Genomic DNA, 21,765 nt, shown 5'->3' with positions numbered 1-21,765 from the left:
GAACCACTTCCTACCTGCCTCATCTCCTTCACCTTTGGCCTGACGAAAGTCCCCTTCCCCTCCTCTACGTGGGGTGATTCTCACAGTGGACTCAGACTTGCTTAGGAGGCCTGACTGAGGGCAGTCGCAGCTCTGTCGTGAGCTGAGTGAAAGAACCAGTGCAATTAGTGGATGCAGGTTCTTCTGCCTTCCTGACAATGGAGTTTTAAAAGCCTGAACATAATAGAAAACTTAAGAAGCCAGTTTTCTTTCTCTTTACCTATTTTGAAGTAATAAAAATTTGAAATTAGTATTAAAAAGTCTTTATCTCCAGGTTGTAGATGACCACAAATAATTCTGTGTATAAATATGTAAGAGTAGTCTCTTATTGTCCTTTATTTCTATGTAACAGGAGATCAGAGATTTCAGCATCAATTTAGCAAACTAGTCATATGCCAACCATTCTGGAAAATGGAATGAGATCAATTATAGACCACAGACATTTTATTTTTGAAATCCCTAATAAAACTGGGATGTCAGAGTGAACTTAGGAGCATACATATGAGATACAAGAGGATGCAACAATTTCTGGAAGGAGCACTGGGGCCAAACTTTCACAGTCAGCGTGGGCCCAGAGAGGCTATCACTGAGGCATCCATGGAAGAGACAGAAGCACCGTGGGGAGGTGGGCTTCAGACATTTCAGCTGCGAAGGGATGGGGCTGAGCATTGGTTGAGGATGTGACTGTGAGACAGCTGGCCCAACTATCTCTTCATGTCCCCCTGTTCAGAGGCTCACACTTCAAGGTTTGTCTTCTCGAGTGCATAGCTGAAGGATTCTGCCCTTTGATTAGAGCATCTCCAGAGAAAATCCTCCACATTCGGGCATTTTGTGTTCCATCTCCATAACAGCCTGTCCCACAGTCACCGCAGGTGAGACCTGCACTCAGGACCCTTATTCACAGGTGAAACTTTCAGCTTTTCTAATGATTTATTCCAAAATTCCAAAAGGTAAACAGGGAGAACTGCCATTTGGGGACAAACTGCAATATGATGGAGAGATGCAAAAGACAAAGATAAACAGAAAAAATAACTCTAAGGGGGCCATTAACTCAGCAAACAAAACCATGAAAAAAACTAACCAAGGGAAAATAAATTTCTCTTTCAGATATCTAGATTAATCATCCTCCCACTGAAATCAACTAAAAATGCTGAAAACATATTAGACACCTTTTCTTAAAAGCATATGTGAGTAGGCAAGTAATAAGCATTCTTAGAACAGCACTAAATGGGTGACAAGTGGAGTGCAGCATCAGGCTGTCTCTCTGAGGATATTTTACCAGTTCTGGAGAATTTAAACCTTACTTCTGGAAGCCACATTGACATGAAAATCAGCATCAAGGCAAAGGAGGATTCAAGGTGGGAAGAGGAGGGTAGCTAATACCACCCTTATGGCAGAAAGTGAAGAGGAACTAAAAGGCCTCTTGATGAAAGTGAAAGAGGAGAGTGAAAAAGTTGGCTTAAAGTTCAACATTCAGAAAACGAAGATCATGGCATCTGGTCCCACCACTTCATGGGAAATAGATGGGGAAACAGTGGAAACAGTGTCAGACTTTATTTTGGGGGGCTCCAAAATCACTGCAGATGGTGACTGCAGCCATGAAATTAAAAGATGCTTACTCCTTGGAAGAAAAGTTATGACCAACCTAGATAGCACATTCAAAAGCAGAGACATTACTTTGCCAACTAAGGTCCGTCTAGTCAAGGCTATGGTTTTTTCAGTGGTCATGTATGGATGTGAGAGTCAGACTGTGAAGAAAGCTGAGCACCAAAGAATTGATGCATTTGAACTGTGGTGTTGGAGAAGACTCTTGAGAGTCCCTTGGACTGTAAGGACATCCAACCAGTCCATTCTGAAGGAGATCAGCCTTGGGATTTCTTTGGAAGGAATGATGCTAAAGCTGAAACTCCAGTACTTTGGCCACCTCATGCGAAGAGTTGACTCATTGGAAAAGACCCTGATGCTGGGAGGGATTGGGGGCAGGAGGAGAAAGGGACGACAGAGGATGAGATGGCTGGATGGTATCACTGACTCGATGAACGTGAGTCTGAGTGAACTCCGGGAGTTGGTGATGGACAGGGGGGCCTGGCGTGCTGCAATTCAAGGAGTCACAAAGAGTCGGACATGACTGAGCGACTGAACTGAAATGAACTGAACTGAACTGTATCATTAAGTGCAAAGGGATGCGCCCTCAGTGAAGGATGACAAAAGGGTCAGTGACTTTTAGTCAGTGAAATGGATGAGATTTGAAAAAGAAAAGATCAGAATGAAGTTTAAGGAGCAAAAGATGCTTATAGAAAAAGAGAGAGAGAGAATAGGCTAGAGAAAGACTTTAAAGTAATAATGGTTGGAATTATTTTTTCCCCTGAGCTGACAAAATTCAGTAATTAACACATTCAAGAAATCTAATATCAAAGAAGTTTGTTAGGAAAGAATTCACACCTTAATGTGTAGCAGTGAAACTGTGGGGAAAGAAATGGACCAGAATGAACAGACAGATGACCTTTGAAAAAAGAAAGGAACTGGGCTGATTTCTTAGTAATGACAAAGGAAGCCACAAAACAGTAGAAGCAGGCTTTCAGTGTTCTCAAAGAAAATAACAGTCAACTTAAAATTCCACACCCAGGGAAAACAGGTATCAAAAATAAGGCAAAAGAAACACATTTCAGACAATACAGACTGAGCGTCTTACCACCAGCAAAACTTAAGTAGAATTTGTAAGAGTGTACTTGAGCAAGAGAAAAGTAATCCCAGATGGTAAATCACAGGTGAAAAAGAAGAAGAAAGAAAGAAACATAGAAGAGATTCTATTAATAATTTCTAGGGCTTTCCTGGTGGCTCTGTTGGTAAAGAATCCGCCTGCAATGCAGGAGTCCCAGGTTCAATCCTTGGGTCGGGTAGATCCCCTGGAGAAGGAAATGATAATCCATTCCAATATTCTTGCCTGGGAAACCTTATGGACAGAGGATCCTGGTGGGCTACAGTTCATGGGATCATAAGAGTTGGACTTGACTTACAGACTAAATCACCAGAGCTTAAAAAGGAAAAAAATAAGAAAACTAAAATACACAACAACAATAATGTAGAGATAGGGGTGGCAGGTGGGAATAAAAACTAAAATATTCTAAAGTATTTGTTGTATAACAGAAAGATGAAAACATAGAATTCCTTTTAAACTTTGACAAATTAAGAATATATGTTATATGCGGAATAAAGCCAATATTTTAACTGTAAAAAAATATGTACATTTAAAAATTGAAGGAACATTAAAAAGTTCCATACAAGTAAAGGAAAAAATCAGAAAGTGAAAAAAATAGCCAGATAATCCAAATTAAGATACAAAGAAGAAAGAAAACACAAATTATGAAAAAGGCTGGACACGTAGACAGCAAAATATAAAATTATGAATGCATCCAAATATATTACAGATTATAATTATGATAAATACAGCACAGACTTCAGTTACAAAAATAAATATTTTTTGAAGTGGATTGCAAAAGTAATCTGAATCTAAAACATGAAACTAGAGATAGATTGAATGCAGAAGTAAAGGCAAAATACAGCAATACAATTCTAAACAAACACAAACAATATATCAAATGAGATAGGCTTTTCATTCAGTGTCTAGTGAGAGCCTATTTTGTGCCAAGCACTGTTCTAGCCAACTGGATATATTAGCACATGATAGCAGGTGAAGATCCTTGCCTCTCCAGACCTATCAGTGCTCCTTGAAGGGATAAACAACAAACAAAAAATGACCCAGGGTGGGAAGGCAGGTGAAACTTCAATAATGTGGAAAGCAAACACCTACCAAGTCCTATTCTGCAAGGTGGCAACTTGTTGATTCCATCATGTATGGATGTGAGAGTTGGACTGTGAAGAAGGCTGAGCACTGAAAAATTGATGCTTTTGAACTGTGGTGTTGCAGAAGACTCTTCAGAGTCCCTTGGACTGCAAGGAGATCCAACCAGATCATTCTGAAGGAGATCAACCCTGGGTGTTCTTTGGAAGGAATGATGCTAAAGCTGAAACTCCAGTACCTTGGCCACCTCAAGCAAAGAGTTGACTCATTGGAAAAGACCCTGATGCTGGGAGGGATTGAGGGCAGGAAGAGAAGGGGACGACAGAGGATGAGATGGCTGGATGGCATCACGGACTCGATGGTGGTGAGTCTGAATGAACTCCAGGAGTTGGTGATGAACAGGGAGGCCTGGCGTGCTGTGATTCATGGGATCACAAAGAGTCAGACATGACTGAGTGACTGAACTGAACTGAACTGAACTGAACCATCCCAGAGAATGCAGCCCAGGTTAGGAAGGGGTTTAGATAATAAGGATGCTGTTTCACAAGCAAAAAAATTTGAGAATGATTCCCTGGATAATCCAAAAAATATTGTTTATAAATATAGATGAGAATGATTTTTTTAAATGTACATTGGTTTGCAGCTTCCTTGGGATCTATCCAGGTTTCATCTGAAACCTGATGGTGAGGCAGACCACTCCAGGCTGCAAGCTGGCAGTTTAATACACAGGGAACTGACTCAAGATGCTTGTCTTGGGCAGCCCCAAGAAAATCAGTTCTTCACACCTGTCTATCAGAATCTGAAACGCTTATAGAGAGGCCTTAAGTGGGTTCTATCATATATACCATCCAGACAGTATCAGTTTCTACTCGAGGCTGCATCCTTGGAGGGGCTTCTGGAAGTGGGGAAGGCAAGCAGAAGGCACATTTCTAGGACAAGGAGTGGCTGGGGAGCCCTTGATTGCATGGGTGCAGTTTGCTGGTCCACCTCTCAACCCTGTGACCAGCTCTCACGATCTCATAGGCTCCCCTCTCCCTGGGCTTTCACCAGCATGGAGGTGGCTGCAGTGCAGGCAGATCCCACAACAATAGAGTCACATGTGAGCGAACACAGGCAAAGTCAGTGATTCCCAGTGAATGACAACTTTTTCTGCTGAAAATCGTAGGACCTGAATCTTGGATTTACAATGCCCCCCATGTAGGGCGTGGGATTCCTCAGGGTAGTCATTTGTGCCCTCGTATGAAGAGGACACATTAACAGTTTCATCAGTAGGAACACACTACATTCTGTTTGGATAATGGTTCCAATACTTCCTAGGGAGGAAGTGACCATGTTCAAGGCCACTTTTTCAGCTCAGTTCAGTTCACTCACTCAGTCGTCTCTGATTCTGTGATCCCACGAACTGCAGCATGCCAGGCTTCCCTGTCCTTCACTATCTCCTGGAGCTTGCTCAAACTCATGTCCATCAAGTCGGTGATGCCTTCCAACCATCTCTTCCTCTGTTGTCCCCTTCTCGTCCTGTCCTCAATCTTTCCCAGCATCACAGTCTTTTCTAGTCAGCCAGTTCTTCTCATCAGGTGGTAATATTTGAGCTTCAACTTCAGCATCAATTCTTCCAATGAATATGCAGGATTGATTGCCTTTAGGATTGACTGGTTTGATCTCCTTGCAATCCAAGGGACTCTCAAGAGTCTTTTCCAACACCACAGTTCAAAAGCATACATTCTTTGGTGCTCAGCCTTCTTTATGGTCCAACTCTCACATCCATACAGGACTACTAGAAAAACCATAGCTTTGACTAGACAGACTTTTGTAGGCCAAGTGATGTCTCTCTGATTTTCAGTATTTTGTCTAGGTTGGTCATAGCTTTTCTTCCAAGGAGCAAGCGTCTTTTAATTTCACGGCTGCTGTCACTATCTGCATTGACTTTGGAGTCCAAGAAAAGAAAGCCTGTCACTGTCTCCATTGTTTCCACATCTATTTGCCATGAAGTGATGGGACTGGATGCCATGAGCTTCATTTTTTGAATGTTGAGGTTTGACCCAGCTTTCTCACTCTCCTCTTTCACTTTCATGAAGAGACTCCGTAGTTCTTCTTTTCTTTCTGGCATTCGGGTAGTGTTTTCTGCATACCTGAGGTTATTGATATTTCTCCCTGCAATCTTGACTCCAGCTTGTAATTCATCCAACCTGGCATTTGGCATGATGTATTCTGCATAGAAGGTAAATAAGCAGCATGACAACATACAGCCTTGACATGTTCCTTTCCCAATTTGGAACCAGTCCATTGTTCCATGTCCGGTTCTACCTGATATTTCTTGATCTGCAAACAGATTCCTCAGGAGGCAAGTAGGTTGGTCTGGTATTCCCATCTCTTGAAGAATTTGCCATGGTTTGTTGTGATCCACACAGTCAAAGTCTTTAGCGTAGTCAATGAAGCAGATGTTTCTCAGGAATTCTCCTGCTTTTTCTATGATCCAATGGAAGTTGGCAATTTGATCTCAAGTTCCTCTGGCTTCTCTAAATCCAACTTGAACATCTAGAAGCTCTCAGTTGACGAATTGTTGAAGCCTAGCTTGGAGAATCTTGAGCATTACTTTGCTGGCATGTGAGGAGAGTGCAATTGTGTGGTAGTTTGAACATCTTTGGCATTGCCTTTCTTTGGGATTGAATGAAAACTGACCTTTTCCAGTCCTATGGCACTGCTGAGTTTTCCAAATTTGTTGGAGTGCAGCACTTTGATGGAATCATTTTTAGAATTTAACTCAGCTGGAATTTCATCACCTCCACTAGCTTTGTTATAAATGATGCTTCCTAAGGCCCACTTGACTTCACATTCCAGGATGTGATTTTAGGTGATTGATTACTCCACTGTGGTTATTTGGGTCATGAAGATTTTTTTTTTTATAGTTCTTCAATGTATTCTTGCCACCTCTTCTTAAAATCTTCTGCTTCTGTTAGGTCCATACTGTTCCTGTCTTTTATTGTGCCCATCTTTGCATGAAATATTCCCTTGGTATCTCTAGTTTTCTTGAAGAGATTTCTAGACTTTTCCATTCTATTAGCTTCCTCTCTTTCTTTGCATTGACCACTTAGAAAGGCTTTCTTATCACTCCTTGCTATTCTTTGGAACTCTGCTTTCAGATGGATATATCTTTCCTTTTCTCCTTTGCCTTTAGTTTCTCTTATTTCTTAGCTATTTGTAAGGATTCCTCAGACAACCATTTTGACTTTTTGCTTTTGTTTTTCTTGGGGATGGTCTTGATCACAGCCTCCTGTACAAATGTTATGAACCTCCGTCCATAGTTCTTCAGGCACTCTCTCTGCCAGATCTAATCCCTTGAATTTATTTGTTACTTCCACTGTATAATCATAAGGAATTTGATTTAGTTCATACCCAAATGGTCTAGTGGTTTTCCCTACTTTCTTCAACTTAAATCTGAATTTGGCAATAAGGAGTTCATGATCTGAGCCACAGTCACCTCCCAGTCTTGTTTTTGGTGATTGTATAGAGCTTCTCCATCTTTGGCTGCAAAGAATATAACAATCTGATTTTGGTGTTGACCATCTGGTGATGTCCATGTGAAGCGTCATCTCTTGTGTTGTTGGAAGATGGTGGTTGCTATGACCAGTGCATTCTCTTGGAAAAACTCTGCTAGGCTTTGCCCTGCTTCATTTTGTACTCTAAGGCCAAACTTGCCTGTTACTCCAGGTATCTCTTGACTTCCTACTTTTTCACTCCAGTCCCCTACAATGAAAAGGATATCTTTTTTTTCTGTTAGTTCTAGAAGGTCTTGTAGGTCTTCATAGAACCATTCAACTTCAGCTTCTTCAGCGTTAGTGGTTTGGGCATAGACTTGGATTACTGTGACACTGAATGGTTTGTCTTGGAAACAAACAGAGATTATTGTGTCATTTTTGAGACTGCAACCACGCACTGCATCTCAGACTCTTTTGTCGACTATGAGGATTAGCCCATTTCTTGCCCACAGTAGTGGGTGCAAAGGCTATCTGAATTAGATCTGCCCATTCCAGTCCATATTAGTTCACCAATTCCTAAAATGTCGATGTTTACGCTTGCCATCTCCTGTTTGACCACTTCTAATTTACCTTGATTCATGAACCTAACATTACAGGTTCCTATGCATATTGTACTTCACAGCATTGAACTTTACTTCCGTCACCTGGGTGCTCTTTTTGCTTTGGTTCAGCTTCTTCATTCTTCTCTGAGGTATTTTTCCACTCTTCTCCAGTAGCATATTGGGTTTCTACCTAATGTTCAGTGTCATATCATTTTGCCTTTTCATACTGTTCATAGGATTCTCAAGGCAATACCGAAATGGTTTGCCATTCATTTCTCCAGTGAACTAGCTGATTCACAAGGGAAGCCCAAGAATACTGGAGTGGGTATTCTCCAGTGGATCTTCCTGACCCAGGAATAGAACAGGGGTCTCCTGCATTGCAGGCAGATTCTTTACCAACTGAGCTATCAAGAAAGCCCCTCCAGTGGACCACACTTTGTCAGAATTCTCCACCATGACCCTTTCATCTTGGGTGGCCCTACACAGCATGGCTCATAGTTTCATTGCATTAGACAAGGCTTGGATCCATGTGATCAGTTTGATTAGTTTTCTGTGATTGTGGTTTTCATTCTGTCTGCACTAACAGACATGATAATTTTGAGGCCAGCTTTTCTCATTAGAGTTATGTCAATGTTTAGTAAGGACAGGCTTTGTTAGTTACCATTCAAGACTTGCTGGGTGAAGTCATCAGGGGCTTCTTTGTGTGCTATCTTCCAGGAATATGTAATTTTGAGTCTACATTCAACAGATTGATTGTGACAAATGTTTGGTTGTTCATGTGTTCTGTACAAAGCATTGTACAAATGACTGCTGCATTTCAGACATGCTTCCTTGCCCTTGAGAATTCATTACTCAACATCTCTGGAACCCTCCTGGTGGAGTCATCTTTGAACTTAAATGCACAGTGGAAAGAAAACAAGTCTGTGATTTGTAGCTTCTTTTTATTTTCAACCAAAGCATGTATTCAAGCTTGGTCATTGACTTTATTCACCAGATGGAGACTCTGTCAAAAACTAAAGTCATTCTCATCAGGTCAAATCATGATCTCTAAGACCAGCCAAAGCGTTTGCCAGAGTTATCCCCTACACTTGTTGTGAGAGTCTCCATTCCCCTGCTTTCTCTTCAGTCACAAGGACCTGGAGACTCCACCGCACAGATGCTTAACTGGTCAAGGCTGGTCTTTGGCTGATCTTGAGTACATAAGGATCAGGGCTCTGAGGGACACTTCTACCACTTCACATATGCAGGCTCTACTCCACCTTTATGACTCATCTGACTGTGGGATTTACATATAAATAGAAGTCTGTGAGAGGGATGTGGCCACTTCAAGCTTCTTCCCATAATCTGAACGAGCACAGTGCTTCTCTGGACTCCTGAGCACTCAGGAGCACAACTCAGAGCATCCAACGCCACTATTTTAGGAATAGAAGGGGAAGATCTTGGGGTTCTTCTGTAGAGTGCTCTCCTCCACAACAAACGAGGTGATCTATATCTAAGGCTTGGATTAAGTAAGAAAGACGTCACAAAGAAGGAAGACATTTATTCTTGTCTCCTACAGACCCGTCATGCTGGCTCCATTTGTGTCTCATGAAGGAAATCTTGGATAGCTGCTACCCTAAGCAGAAACTCTCTCCATCCACTGCTCATCCCATTTGTGCAATTAAAGCATCCAACCCAATAATCAAGCTGAATTTCAATGAAGGGTAAAGCCTCTCCTTCCCATAGCTTGTGCCAGCTTCTGCTGAAGGCCAAGCAGCGTGGATGGGGCTGCTTCCATCTTCACCCCTACCCTCGCCTCCTCCTCCTCCAGCCACTGGCCTTGCTTCTGACTCCTCCTTGGTTGGAGGAGAGAAAAGAAACCACTGAAGACAAGTATAGCACAATCTGGTCTTTGCCGAATGGAGACACACTTAGTGTCTCTTTTTCTCATGGGGATCCATTAATGACTCTGCAGATAGCCTCCCCTGGAAATCTACCATTACATGTCTAACTGCTGACTGCTATCTGCCCTCCAGATGGTCCTTTCAACTCCAGTCCCTGGCAGAGTTGGGATCCATGGTAGACTTCCAGTCAAGTCCCCTTTAAGCCGACTTTGGCTGGCTCCCTCCTGTGTGGCCTATAGCTGATTAGTGGGAAGAACACACTTGGGTTCCACAGTCAGTGAAAGCTATAGTTGCTTCAAATCAGCCTTGTCAATCATTATCCTCTGGCACATGGCAACATCTTTTATATTTCCCTCAAGAGAATCTGACTGTAAAGTTTCGCTCCAGAAGACACTGGTCTTGCCCCCCCAGGAATATCTTACCATGCAGCAGTCATGTCCTCAAGCAGCACAATAACCCAGGGAGCCACCTTATTGGTGTGAGGTAAGAGAGAACTCTTGTCTTGTTGGGTAGAGCACAAGAGGATTCCCCGTGGAGGCTCCCTTATGAAATGCCATGGTTACAGAAAGATTAGCCTCTTGACTAGGGGAGCCACTACTCTAGGCATCAGTTCAGTTCAGTTCAGTTCAGTCACTCAATCATGTCTGACTCTTTGGGACCCCATGAATCGCAGCACGCCAGGCCTCCCTGTTCATCACCAACTCCCAGAGTTCACTCAGACTCACGTCCATCGAGTCAGTGATGCCATCCAGCCATCTCATCCTCTGTCATCCCCTTCTCCTCCTGCCCCCAATGTCTCCCAGCATCAGAGTCTTTTCCAATGAGTCAACTCTTCACATGACATGGCCAAAGTACTGGAGTTTCAGCTTTAGCATCATTCCATCCAAAGAACACTCAGGGCTGATCTCCTTTAGAATGGACTGGTTGGATCTCCCTGCAGTCCAAGGGACTCTCAAGAGTGTTCTCCAACACCACAGTTCAAACGCATCAATTCTTCGGTGCTCCGCTTTCTTCACAGTCCAACTCTCGCATCGATACATGACCACTGGAAAAACCATAGCCTTGACTAGATGGACCTTTGTTGGAAAAGTAATGTCTCTGCTTTTCAACATGCTATCTAGGTTGGTTCTAACTTTCCTTCCAAGGAGTAAGCATCTTTTAATTTCATGGCTGCAATCACCATCAAGAGTGATTTTGGAGCCCCCAAAAATAAAGTCTGACACTGTTTCCACTGTTTCCCCATCTATTTCCCATGACGTGATGGGACCAGGTGCCATAATCTTCGTTTTTTAATGTTGAGCTTTAAGCCAGCTTTTTTACTCTCCTCTTTCACTTTCATCAAGAGGCCTTTTAGTTCCTGTTCACTTTCTGCCATAAGGGTGGTGTCATCTGCATATCTGAGGTTATTGATATTTCTCCCAGCAATCTTGACTCCAGCTTGTGCTTCTTCGAGCCCAGCATTTCTCATGATGTACTCTGCATATAAGTTGAAACAATTTGCCAATCCTGAAGGTTGTTGTCCTTCCAACCAAACTGTCTTCTTTTACAAAGCCCTTTCTTCATAGCTCAGTTGGTAAAGAATCCGCCTGCTATGCCTGTTCGATTCCTGGGTCAGGAAGATCCCTTGGAGAAGGGAAAGGCTACCCACTCCAGTATTCTGGCCTGGAGAATTCCATGGACTATAATCCATGAGGTCGCAAAGAATTGGACACAAGTGAGCCACTTTCACTCTCACTTTCCTCTTAAATTCTTCAAATACCTACTGAATTATTTGAACAACTACACCTCACAGAACTGGTTACCACCTGCTTCCTTTCAAGTTCTACATATATCTTTTAGTACATAAGAATGGAATGTGAGGATGTTGTCAGTACTGAGTCAATTGAAATGAATATTTATTGTTAATATCCTGCCACATTCACCCTAGGCCTCTCACATAAGCTTCAGTTCAAAATTTCAATGTCAGACCCTCCTTTTGACTCTGATACTCAGCTTGTCACGAACCTAATTGAAGGCTGTCACTTCTGAGTCTACCCTGATGGTCTCACCTGCAGACCCTAACTTTCCTCTTTCTGCAAAGTAAGGGGCTTATCATCCCATCATCCACATGCACACATCGTATACATCCTTCAGAGGAGACCTCAAGCCCGGAATTCTCCCTCGAGTCTTCTCCTATCAATCCTACTTTCCCCAACTATGGATCATGGCTATGCATATTTTGGCCATAGGAATAGTACACACAGTGAGTGCGGGAACTTCCTGAGACCTCAGGATTCAGAACCACCTTCAGAGAAAACTGGGATATAATGAAAGTGAAGATACTCTAACGGTCAAGAATTCAAGCATCAAAGAAAAGATGATACCTATATGATTCATTTGAATTACTCATTTTTCTTCTGAGTATGTTTTACCTTCAATCATAGAACATAGATTTGAGAGAAAAGAAATCAACTCCTTTAAGTTGTATCTTCATTAGGTCCTAACACAAGCCTAGAAACACACAAGCTAACTAACTTCATAATGCTTCTGCAAATCCCTGAGAGGAAAATATCATCCAAATGGTTCATAAAGGAAATATGTCTGGGCAGTGCACGATTGTTTGCTCTCTAGAGATAATGTTGCACTGATGAATCACTCACAGGGAACTAACTAGAAACATAAGATTCTGTTATAGCAAATAGCAGTTGGGGCCCACAGTGTTATTTCACGTATACTATGAATGTTTCTCACAACAGACTTTTCTTCCACGTTGTCTCACTCCATTCAAAGTATTTGTGATGAACCTTAGAATGAGCAGGTATTTGAGATGTTATTTTTTGATATTTAATCCCCAATCCCTCTGTCCTTAAGTTTCATGGATGCAGTAAACACTCTGTCACTTTCACAGACAAAACAGGGGACAGCTGTAAAAATTTCAGATATTTGAGTTTGAGTTATCTAACATATGTATTTTAATATAAACTCATCTCTGTATCACTGAAGTTTTGTAACGATTTTAGCAAGACAGAAACTTTAAGGTGCTCACTGCCAATGTCACAGTCTATGTGGGTAAAATTTTCCCAGAGATTTCAACAGTCACGTGAGACTTTCCTGCTGTCAGGGGATTGAATAAATAAATAAATAAATAAAAATCAGAGAACGCTTTCAAATAGAAAAAGAAGTAGGTATCATAAGATGTATCCACCAAGATTCTAGCAGAAAAAAGATGGTCTACAGTGATATACTTGAAGCTGAGTCTAGTGAAGAGGCTTCCTATGAGCAATGAATACAAGGTTTGGAAATGACAAGGGAGAGGTCCAGTTACAGTGAGGAAATTGTGTCAGTACCCTAAGTGGTGAACAAAAGGTAGAATCCAGAAAGAGAGTTGGGTGGAGAGATCGCAAGGAGAGGACCTGTGACCTTCAACATAGGGGTAGCAACTACTCAGAGATGACCCTGCAGGGAGAGAGGCAGGAGAACAGATATACTGATCTTGCTTTTCTACCTTCAAGAGATCTCCTGCTTGGATTTCCTTTGGCAGAAACCAAGCAGAGGACCAACAGCAAGAGACCCACTGATATAGTCCATGCAGATCAGTCTCCCAGGCAACAAGTTAGATTGAGGGGGAGACGGGGGTGAAGTTTGGATGTGCAGAGGCAAACGAAACTATCTGGTAGAGAAGAGGTTTTTATATTACAGTTAGGAGCACTTGAAGTTAGGACAGTACCTTAAAAGAGGGATAGAGCCCACTTGTGGGATTGGACCCATGTCTTGTGAAAGTTTCCTAGGTGGGAGGACTTGTGCCTCTGCTCTGGTGGATGGAACTGAAGGGCAGTGCTGTGTCTAGCAGTGTGTGTTCAGGTGTCTATGGGCTTGATATGGCTTTGGGCAGTCCTTCTGCCAATGGTCAGGGTTGTGTTTCTGTTTTGCAAATGTGTGAAGAGTCCAGGACTGAAAGTTTTGGGTCTTTGGGTGGGGCTTTGGCTTAGTGTTTATATGGAGCCCTTTGGGAGAGCTCCTGTCAATTAACGTTCCATTAGCAAATGTGCTGTTTGATGCAGAGATCTTGAATCCCTAGGTTGTGCTCTGTGACAACAAACAAGGGTGGAAGGGGGTTCAAGAGGGAGGGGACATATGTGTACCTATCACTGATTCATGTTGATATATGGCAGGAACCAACACAATACTGGAAAGCGATTTCTTCCAATTAAAAAAATTAAGATGTCTAAAAAGAGCAAACTAGTGCCTTTGAAAGAGATTTAACTTTAAAAGCAAGCAGATATGAATTAAAATTCAGCTCTATTGATCACTAGGCAAGAATTCAGATGGCTCTAGTCAAATTACTTATAGTCCTGAGACTCACTGTCATCTTTTCTATAAGGTTGTTATCATAATTAATTTAAATAAAATGACATACAAAATAGTTTTGTATAGAATAACAGTCATGTTAATCTGTACTATACTTAAATGGCATTGATAGCAAAACAAAAGAGATACCTTTAATAGCAAAAAGGGGAGAGAAATAAACAAGAGAATTTGCCAACCTCCGCATCTCCATCAACCACAGAATAATGGTGCCAGAGAAGCCCATGCTTCACAAACAAAGTTCTCCTAGGTGTGGATTGAAATAACACACCAGTTATTACATCAGTGGGGCCTACACTTAACATAGGCAAGGTTTCTTATTTGAATTTTCCCAAATTGAATCTTTGAACTCTACAAAATGGATGATTACCCGGTTATGTCAATTTCATAAACTCTTAAATTTGTTGGCATTGTGTGGAAGGACAGGTAGGAGCCAGGAGTGCTGGGAATGAGCTGGGAAGTTATTTAATTCTGGTCGAATCTCACTGTATGGATTTCCCAGATGATGCTAGTGGTAAAGAATCCCCCTACCAATGTATGAGATGTTAGTGAGGTGGGTTTGACCCCTGGTTCAGGAAGATCCCCTGGAGGGTGGCATGGAAACCCACTCCAATATTCTTGCCTGGAGAATCCCACGGACAGAGGAGCCTGGTGGGCTACAGTCCACAGGGTTGCAAAGAGTAGGACAGGATTGATACAACTTAGCCTGCTGGCATGCAGCCCTCACTGCATAACAAATCATCCCAAAACATAGTAGTTTAAAAGAACAGTAATCATTTATTTTTCTCATGAATCTGCAATTTGGGCAGGACCCCGTGGGGAAGACTCATCTTTGCTCTTTGCAGTTGCATCAGCTGGCAGCTGCAGAATGCACTCTGTGCTGCCTCACTTGCAAGGCCAGCAAGCTGATTCTGGACGGCAGATGAACTATCAGCCAGGGGAGTGTACCAGTGACTTCAGGTTCTCTTCATGGGGGCGACCTCTACTCAGGCTTTCTCAAGGGAAGGAAGGGTGGGCAAATTCCAAGGGTAACCAATGTGGAAGAGCAAGGAGGCCTTTTCCCTATCTAATCTTAGAAGTCACATGGTGTTGCTTCAAGCACCCACTATTTCTCAAAGCAGTCACAAAGTCCCTCCAATTTCAAGGTAGGGGACATAGACCCATAGCGCAAGGGAAAGAGATCATAAGAGGATTTAGATTGTAAGAAGTCAGAAGATAGGGTTTTAACCATCTTTGGAAAGCAAACACTACCACATTAACAAGGTTTAGTAAATTGAGGAGGAAAAATAAACTTTATACTACCACAACATGTACCATATTTTTGAAAGCATATTTTTAATCATGTTGAATGTAACTTGAAATATATTCATCTCAGCTTCTCCTCATATATTTTTCATTCGTTCCTCATGCTTCTGCTTCACAACTTTATTTGTTTCTCCTTTTCTTCTGATGGTTTATGGGCATATTCCTTTTCTACTAGTTTAATTTTGTTTTGTAATTCATCAGCATAGACTTTCTTCAAGTGTTCCTCTTGCTGTCTTACCGTTTGGTCTATGTCCTTGTAAATGGGGTCAGAAAAGAAAGCCCCTTGGTTGTTCTGCACCATCTTGTCTATCAGCTCCACCAGCTCCTGCACCTGAGCTTCCTTCTCAGTCTTCTCTGTGTGTCTGCTGTTACTGATGGCACAGCAGGGCTCTCCGCACTCCTGGAGGAGGCTTCGTAGGTTTACATCTGCATCCTTCAAAAAGTCGCTCAGGCTCTGGTCGCCCAGTTCATCTCTGCAAGTGAATAAGATGATCATATACTTCATGGCTGCTTTCCCAAACAGATTCTTGACCAACGCCACGGTTTGCTGCTCCTCCTGTGTGTGGCGGCCCAGTCTCAGGACCAAGACGATGGCGTGAGGCCCAGGACAGGAGGCGAGGACACATCCGCTCATTTCCCTGCAGGTGGTGTTCAGGCTCTCCTTGGTGTCAAAGAGCCCTGGGGTGTCAACAAGGAGAAGCTCTCTCCCCTTCTGTTTCCAGGATGCTTCTGACAAGTTTTGGTAATAACTTGGGCAGCAATCTCAGACTCGAATACTTTTTCCCCCCAAGGATGGTGTTTGCAGTGGCACTTTTCCCACTTTCGGTCTTCCCGACCAGCAGGATCCTCAGAGCGTTGTTTGGCGTCGCAGCCATGTTTACATCATGAGATTCTGGCGCGCAGGCACCCACACCACTTTAAGAAAAGGTAGGAGAGAGGAAAATGGTCAATATAGGTAAGTAGGAACCATTCCCACTCTCTTTTTCCCCCCTCCTTTTCCTCCCTGAAAGTTTCTAATGTTCTCTTATGCATATTGACCCCGGTAGAGACAGATAATTTAAAGAGTTGAATTGTTATTTAAGAAATAACCAAGTAGTTAAGAGTTTCCCCGCAAAAGTGTCAGGTCTTCATGGTTTCACAGGGAACTCATGAAACCTTTAAAGGCCTGATAATCTCAGTGCTTCTCAAACTATTCCTGATCACATAGCTATGAAGGAAAATGTTCAGTTTTTTCTATGAATCAAGTGTAATATAGATTCCAAAAGCTAACAAAGATTTCACAATAAATAAAGCTATAGATATGTCTCATGTATAAATATTAATACAAAAGTCCTAAATAAATTATTAGATGTGAAAAGCAGTAACACATGAGTAAGTATGATTGTTTCAGAAATACTAGGGTGATTCAACATGAGGATTTTGACTGTTACAATACATTCCATTAAGAGGTTAAGTAGAAAAGTAACTAGGTGCAGAAGGGTCATTTTGCCAGATTCAACCCTGATTCATGTTTAAAGCAGTTCATCAAATTTAAGTTAATTGGTTCTTCTTTAACATGATTTTATATATATATATATATATATATATATATATTTATTTATTTATTTATTTAAAAGTTTTGATCACTTGTTTTTTCATGCAACTAAAATCGTTTTTCAGAAACTAAGTTGTGTCCAACTCTTTTGTGACCCCATTTACTGTAACCTGCCTGGATTCTCTGTCCATGGCATTTCCCAAGTAAGAATACTAGAGTGGGTTGCCATTTCCTTCTCCAGAGTATCTTCCTGACCCAGGGATCCAACGCCAGTCTCCTACATTGGCAGGCAGATTCTTCACCATTGAGCCACCTGGGCTCTGATAGCTCAGTTGGTGAACCACCTGGGACCTAATAGCTCAGCTGGTAAAGAATCTGCCTGCAATGCAGGAGACCCCGGTTCAATCCCTGGATTGGGAAGATCCCCTGGAGAAGGGAAAGGCTACCCACTCCAGTATTCTGGCCTGCAGAATTCCATGGACTGTATAGTCCATGTGTTTGTGGAGTTGGACATGATTGAGTGACTTTCACTTTTCACAGCTGGGAAACCCAGCAACTAAAGCAGTTGATTATGAAATTTATTTGGATGAAGAAAAAAAAAATTAGCCTGGGCAATGAAGCAAAAAAAAAAAAAAAAAAAAAAAAGGTAAGATTAGCTTTCAGTTCAGTTCAGTCACTCAGTCATGTCCAATTCTTTGGGACCCCATGAATTGCAGCACACCAGGCCTCCCTGTCCATCACCAACTCCCAGAGTTCACTCAAACTCACGTCCATCGAGTCGGTGATGCCATCCAGCCATCTCATCCTCGGTCGTCCCCTTCTCCTCCTGCCCCCAATCTCTCCCAGCATCAGGGTCTTTTCCAATGAGTCAACTCTTCACATGACGTGGCCAAAGTATTGGAGTTTCAGCTTTTGCATCATTCCTTCCAAAGAACACCCACGACTGATCTCCTTTAGAATGGACTGGTTGTATCTCCTTGCAGTCCAAGGGACTCTCAAGAGTCTTCTCCAACACCACAGTTTAAAAGCATCAGTTCTTCAGTGCTCAGCTTTCTTCACAGTCCAACTCTCACATCCATACATGACCACAGGAAAAACAATAGCCTTGACTAGATGGACTTTTGTTGGCGAAGTAATATCTTTGCTTTTGAATATGCCATCTAGGTTGGTCATAATTTTCCTTCCAAGGAGTAAGCGTCTTTTAATGTCATGGCTGCAGTCACCATCTGCAGTGATTTTGGAGCCCCCCAAAATAAAGTCTGACACTGTTTCCACTGTTTCCCCATCTATTTCCCATGAAGTGTTGGGACCAGATGCCATGATCTTAGTTTTCTGAATGTTGAGCTTTAAGCCAACATTTTTACTCTCCTCTTTCACTTTCATCAAGAGGCTCTTTAGTTCCTCTTCACTTTCTGCCATAAGGGTGGTGCCATCTGCATATCTGAGGTTATTCATATTTCTCCTGGCAATCTTGAGTCCAGCTTGTGCTTCTTCCAGCCCAGCATTTCTCATGATGTACTGTGCACATAAGTTAAATAAGCAGGGTAACAATATACAGCCTTGACGTACTCCTTTTCCTATTTGGAGCCAGTCTGTTGTTCCATGTCCAGTTCTAACTGTTGCTTCCTGACCTGCATATAGGTTTCTCAAGAGGCAGGTCAGGTGGTCTGGTATTCCCATCTCTTTCAGAATTTTCCACAATTTTCTTATTATTCCACCTTTTTTCCCACTGATGTAAGATGATACTGTAGTGAATATAAATATAACATAATATAACTAAACTGAATATAAATGAGTATAGTGTGATCAATTTAGTCTATTTCTGAATTTTGTTTGTGTTTCACTGTTCTATCTATTCATGCACCATACTGTTTTAATTATAGAAATGATAATGTTCTACTATCTGGTAAAGCTTCTGGTCTTTCTGGTCATTGATGGTTTTCCTTTACTGTCAAGGCTACCTTTTCTATTTTCTTCATTCAAATGAACTTTATAATCAACTATATTAGTTGCATTTTAAAAAAGTGGTGACAAAAATGTTTTAAGTTTATATTTATGTAAAGACATGTTAAAGAAGTATCTAATGTAAATTTTATAAACTGCCTTAAACATGAATCAGTGTTGAATTTGGCCAAATGACTCTTCTGCAGCTAGTTAGTTTTCTTCTTAGTCTATAACTAGAATGGGTTGTAAGAATCAATTTTTTCATGTTGGGCCACCCTAGTATTTCTGAAATGATCATACTATCATGATGTATTCCTTTTTAGTGTCTAATAATGGCCTCTTCTTCCACCATCAGGATCATGGAATGGCTAAGAATTCAGGGATTATCAAAGCAAATATGGGTTTGGGGTTATGGGACTAAGAAACATTTCTAGGCAAATAGAGAGGGGAATTGTCTTTTCTGAGAGTAATAGAAAAATGTGGGAGAAAAACACATTTCCTTGTTTTTTATTTTCTTACTGTTGGAAGCAAGTAGTAAATAAACCTGACATCTATAACTGTCTGTAGCCATCCATCGCTCTCATAACTGCTGAGATTCAGGAACACTGGGATGAAAAGGCCTGGACTAGAAGTGGTCTCTCACTCCAAGGCCCATGAAGCCAAGGGCACCAAGAACAGTCCCCATCATGTAGCCTCCCTTTTATGACCACTGTTCTTTTCACCACTGCGGGAGGTTTATAACTATAACCACCAGTCTCTGAGAAGCAGTGTGGGTAAGCAGACCAGGGTTCACAATTCCTGACAGTGGAAGTGTGGGTATATGTTCTCATTGTTGCTGTTGTCTTTGTTGTTCAGTCACTCAGTCGTGTCCAACTCTTTGTGACACCATGGACTGCATCACAGCAGACTTCCCTGTCCTTCACCATCTGTCAGAGTTTTCTCAAACTCCCATGTCCATTGAGTCGATGATGCCATCCAACTATCCCATCCTCTGTCATCCCCTCTCCTTCTGCCTTCAGTCTTTCCCAGCATCAGGGTCTTTTCCAATGAGTCACCGCTTCACATCAGGTGGCCAAAATATTGGAGTGTCTCCTTTAGCGTCAGTCCTTTCAGTGAATATTCAGGATTGATTTCCTTGAGGATTGCCTGGTTGAATCTCCTTGATGTCCAAGGGACTCTCAAGAGTTTTCTCCAGCTCCACAGTTCAAAAGCATCAATTCTTCGGCGCTCAGCCTTCTTTATAGTCCAACTCACATCCATACATGAATACTGGAAAAACTATAGCTTTGACTATACAGACCTTTGTCCTCAAAGTCTCTGCTTTTTAATACACTGTCTAGGTTTGTCATAGCTTTTCTTCCCAGGAGCAAGTTTTTCTTCCAAGAAGGGCCCTTTGGATGGAGACAAATCCGCTGCCTGCTGCGGTGCCCTCAGCCACTGCAGTCATCCGCATGGGGCACCCTGAGGGCACTCAATGTGAAAGCACCAGATACTGGCCCCAGATAGCTCAGTGTACATCAAAGGAATCATTTCAAAGGTGCAATCTTTTCATTGCACCTTTCCTACATAGAAAACTACTAAATTCACTAACTGGAGATATCTGAGTTTCTGTAATTTACCATAGTTTTTTATATTTCCAGCCACCTGGTGTTTGTTGCAAAATCCTATACATAGTGACTCTTCCCTTGTCTCTTGGGAGTGGACTCTCAGAGCTATCTGAGAGGCTGCCTCCTGGGCCAGATTCTCAAATAAAATTAATTCTCAGCTTTTAGGTTATACATTTTTTTTCAGTCAATTTCTTGTTTAAACTGTTGAAGAAGACAGATTCTCCTGAGAATTTGAAAGCTAAATTCTCCTGAGAAAGCCACAACTCTCTCATCACTGAGACTTCCATGGCCCATCCTGCCCAGAGGTGTAGGTAGGGAATGGAGAAGGACACAGCTAGTAACCATCCACTGTTGGACCCTGTAAAGCAGGAGGGGAATGTGTGGGTCAGTAAGAGGAACAGAACACAGGCAGAACAAAAGAGAAAGGTGATAGATTAGATCCCTAGAGCTGCTCCAACAGATCACTGCAAACTATGGAGCTTGAAAGGAAGACATTTATTGCCTCACAGTTCTAGTTCAAACTCAAGATGGCGGCAGAGCCGTGCTCTCTGAAGGCTCTCAGATCCTTCCTGGCCTCTTCCGGGCTTCTGGGGTTCTGGCAACCCTCAGCTTCTAGACATATCACTTTCCTCTTGCCTTTCACTATAAGCAGAAGGTGGAGCCAGGCTGCACCTTCCACACTTTGCTTGGAAATCTCTTCAGCTAAATGGTCAGGTTCATCACTTACTGGGGTCGCAAAGAGTCAGACACAACTGAGTGACTGAACAGAACTGAAAAAGCAATATTGAAATAATGATATAGAAAAAGATAAAACTACATCCATTTCCTGATGCCATTCAAATTCCAAATAAATTAGAAATTTAAATGTAAAAAAATTAATCCATATAAATAACAGAAGAAGCATAGGTAAATCCTTGTAATGTGGGGATGGGGGAAAATATGTCCAAGATTTGAAAAAGAGTAAGGAAAGAGAATATCAATTTGATTACATAAAAATCAAGATGATAATGTGATGCCAAAATAATGCACAATATATAAAGTACACACAAATCAAACCTGTGTTATTCAAGAGATAATTGTGTCTCACTCCCTAAAAGACCTGCAGGGAAGCTAATTTTATTATCAGAATTGTTTAAATGAAGAAACTGATGTGGCTTAAGAATTCTGAGACACTCGCCCACAATCATGGTGCCAATTGGTATTGAGCAGGGAAAGATCCAATTCAA

At 41.9% G+C, this 21,765-nt stretch overlaps 1 pseudogene; it reads right to left on the bottom strand.

The window, feature by feature from the left end:
* LOC102185176 lies at nucleotides 15,448–16,329 on the bottom strand (annotated as a pseudogene).

This window comes from Capra hircus, chromosome 4 (genome assembly GCF_001704415.2).
Source record: "Capra hircus breed San Clemente chromosome 4, ASM170441v1, whole genome shotgun sequence".
NCBI lineage: Eukaryota > Metazoa > Chordata > Mammalia > Artiodactyla > Bovidae > Capra > Capra hircus.
This window is presented reverse-complemented; position numbering and strand designations above follow the sequence as displayed.